Here is a 4,066-nt window from a genome sequence, read left to right as displayed (position 1 = left end):
TGTGGGTGTGTCGCAAAACCTACTGAGACCCCTGCCCTGCCTGAACAAAACAAATACAAAAGTGAGCGCTTTTCTAATCACAAGCATTTTACGCGTTATGAATAATAAGTGTGTAACAATTAACAACAGGTTGAATAGTTTTTAAACAAAAACTAAAATGTTACATTGAAAATGTACTTTTGTTTGTTTGTTTTTAGCCAATTTTAGCGCGATTTTGAACTGTGTCGATTGGTGGCGCGCCAGACGCGGGTTAAGACCAACAACAAATACCAGCACTTTGAAGGGGTAAAAGAAAGAAAAGGCTAGTAAAAGACGTGACACACTCTAAAAATGCCAGGTTTAGACCAACCTATTTAAGTGTTCATGTTCCAAATTACTGTAATTTTTTTATATGTTCACATCAACAGAATTTTAGCACAGTTTTGTTTCAAATCAACAGCATTTGCCACACAATATTTTGCACATTGTGAATAATAACTAACCTATATATCAAATAACAGCACTTTGAAGGGGTTTAAGCTAATATTTCCACATCAGCAGAGTTTTATCCCACTTCCAATCAACAGCATTTGTGGCAAGTTCCAACAAAATATATCTATGCATTCTAAATAGTAGGCCTATATAAAACAAATAACAGCATTTTTAAGTGATTCAAACTTAAATTATTTGTACATATTTCAAACTAGTTTTAAGGTTTTTCGACTGCAGCGGAATTTTTTAATGTTTCTAAACAAAGTGCGATATTTTAAAGAACATTTGTAACCAAACAGATCTGGGGCACCACTGACTTCCATAGTAGGAACAAAATACTATGAAAGTGAATCGTGCCCCAGATTTGTTTGGTTATTAACCTTTTTCAAAATATCTTCATTATTGTTTAGTAGAACAAAGAAATTTATACAGGTTTATAACAACTTAAGGGCGAGAAAATGATAACAGAATTTTCCTTTTTTTTTGTGAACTATCCCTTTAACAGCCTCTGTGGTGCAAAAAATTAATTTTAATCGTTCCAAACTAACAATTTTTAATTTAGCAGAATTTTTGAGTGATTTTAAAATGTTTCACATCAAGAGCATTACGCATTCTGAATAATAAAGCTATATAACAAATAACAGAACTTTGAACTGATTCAAACTAACATTTTGAAATGTAATTTTGACGAATTTTACGTCAGCATGATTTGCATTTGTGGCACATTTTAAAGTATTTTCTTTTCAACAACGTTTCGAAGTGATTGCATGAGAGACATTTTGAGTTATGAGATGCCCACTCTAGGTAAGCAGCATCTATAAACAAACCTATTAAAGCAAATGAAAACAAAAGAATTGATCATGAGAGCTTAAATAAGACACATCAGTCCTGATTCACTGATGCTCTCGTAATAGGAACATGAAACATCTCATCAAAATACCTTTTCTTTTCAAATTAGTCTTAAAGCGTAACTAAACCCCTGGTCAGAGCCTGACTCCACCCACTGGCAATATTTGAAAAATGCAAGAAAAGTGGGCAGATCCCAACAGAGATAGAGGGGACGAACTAAGCTCGTACCAAGTGTGTGGTGAGATCGTAACAAGGGCGTGGTGATCTTGAACCTGCTTACGTCACGAGTCATTTTTTGGACCCAACATCCAATAGGAAATTTCAACTGCAGTAGCCACCGTTCAACCTGAAGAGGGCAGCACTCACTCGTTTTTACACCATATATTGTAGTTTTGAAACACTTTATATCCAAATGTTAAAAAACTTACTAAAACCAATGAACAGCACTAATAAACCATCATTCTTACAGATCAGTAACTAAAAAAAGTTGGATTAGGGTTTAGTTACTCTTTAAAGATGCCAATATAATATGAATAAGTCATGCATTTCCCGCGGTCCAGCATTTTTCATCTATTTAATATTTCATGGATCAGACAGCATGCCACTATGCAAGGATGAAAGACTACAACTTTTTTGTGAATATTTTTTGTCTGGTACTATTTTTAAACCAGTCGAAACAAAAACCTAATCTCTTGGAAGCTGCAATGATGACATGGTGTACATATCTATTTGGCTGTTTACATTTGTACATCATCTAATTGAGCCTGAAAAAAGTGCTCAAAAACTTTGCCTGGGCAAAGGATGCCACATGGGTATGGAAGGGAGGCCATGTACCTGTAGTGCACATTTTGGGTCATATAAATTTATTAATTTTTTTAGCAATAGCGACGGCCGTTTCAGTCTTAAAGAAAACTGCAAAGCTTCTGCAAAGATTTCATGTAGTGGGCCGTTTATTCAGCAAAAGAAAATAAATTCGCTGAATTGGTTTACAGGTAAAAAAGTCTGAGGCCTGGGTGAAGATGATAAACAAGAGATTATACCGAAATCTGCATAAAATTGAGGAGCTTTAAAATAAAGTGCAAGTGTGGTTGCTTAAGATATGCAGAAATGGCCCTAAATCATATAAGCCTAAGCAAATAAAAATAAATGGCATTGAAAACAGCATTCATAAAGCACTTTTAACAATAGAGATGTTTTGAAGCAGATTTATAGGGTGTCGGTTTCCAGCTGGTAAACACCCATAAATAAGAAGGCGAAGCACAGAAAACGTCCGTTTTAGATTTATCAATCACATTTCAGCCTGCAATGCATATTAAATAAGAGAAAACAGTGATGGATATTAATTGGTTGTTCAATATTTATGGTGGGGCTCTAAATGCTCCCCACAACAGATTTATAACAGTGATTCATTCAACAACAGCAGTAAACTGTGAGCTGACTGAAGAACTAAGCAGAACTTTCTTTATTACTTTCAAGAAGGTTTGCAATGTACGATAAATGAAATGTGATAGGTCAAAACGCAGCTGCAAGAGTGCTTAGTCGTTCTAAAAAGGAAGACTACATAAGCCCAATTTTAGCATCTTTACACTGGCTACCAGTCAAATATTGCATACAATTTAAAATACTATTAATCACCCCACAAAGCCTTAAATGGCCTAGCACCTTCATATCTTAATATCAGAATAAAATCCACCACGTACATTGCGGTTGCAAAATTCTGGTCTCTTAACTATCCCCAAAATATTAAAAGTGTCTAAAGGTGGTAGATCCTTTTCCTACTAAGCCCCTAAGCTCTGGAATGATTTGCCAACTGATGTCCGTGAATCAGACACAGTCGATCACTTTAAATCTAAACTTAAGACTTTTTTCTCTAACAAAGCATTCACATAATTTGTCTAGTAAATTATACTTATCTCGCAATAAGCTTGTACGGACCAAAGCATTCACATAACTCGTCTAGGTAATATACTAATGCCGCAATAGCTAGCCTGTCTGAAACCGAGCATATATTAAAACACAACACTGTGTGACACTTGCATTACATGCAAACGGACCCTACGCTAATAGGATCTATCTATCTATCTATCTATCTATCTATCTATCTATCTATCTATCTATCTATCTATCTATCTATCTATCTATCTATCTATCTATCTATCCCTGAGGTTTTTCTCCTAGGGGTTTTTTTCAATCGCGGAGAGTCAGCCGACATTGGCAAAAACTTAGCACCCTCTTGTATACGAGACATTATTAACACGCTCGCTTGTAAAGTTTATTCATAGCTGCTGTATTTGCTACTTATATTGTCTGTCGATTTTTCTGAGTTACCCCTGCTTCTTTTAATGTAAAGCTGCTTCGAAACAATTGCCAATTTTGAAAAGCGCTATATAAATAAAATTGAATTGAACAAACCACATGGGTCAAATATAAACTTTTTCAATTTGTCAATTGACTCCTATCGTCTTCTTTATTTCCACTGCAGACTGAAGAAAAAGCATTATGATGAATTCAAATATCTAAACATTAGTCATCTAACAAATTCATGTCTAAAGCATAAATTGTTTAAATACGATCAACAGTAGTGATATAATAAACACCGTAATTCAAATAAAATGACCATCGCTGTATGTGTTGTACAAAATACGATTTAATTAAGAAACAAACACCCATAAATAAGAATACTAAGGTGAAGGGAGCACAGAAATACTCACCCAGAACCAAAACCAGAAAGAATTTACAATGAACA

The sequence above is a fragment of the Paramisgurnus dabryanus genome, chromosome 24 (genome assembly GCF_030506205.2).
Source record: "Paramisgurnus dabryanus chromosome 24, PD_genome_1.1, whole genome shotgun sequence".
NCBI classification, from domain to species: Eukaryota; Metazoa; Chordata; class Actinopteri; order Cypriniformes; family Cobitidae; genus Paramisgurnus; species Paramisgurnus dabryanus.
This window is presented reverse-complemented; position numbering follows the sequence as displayed.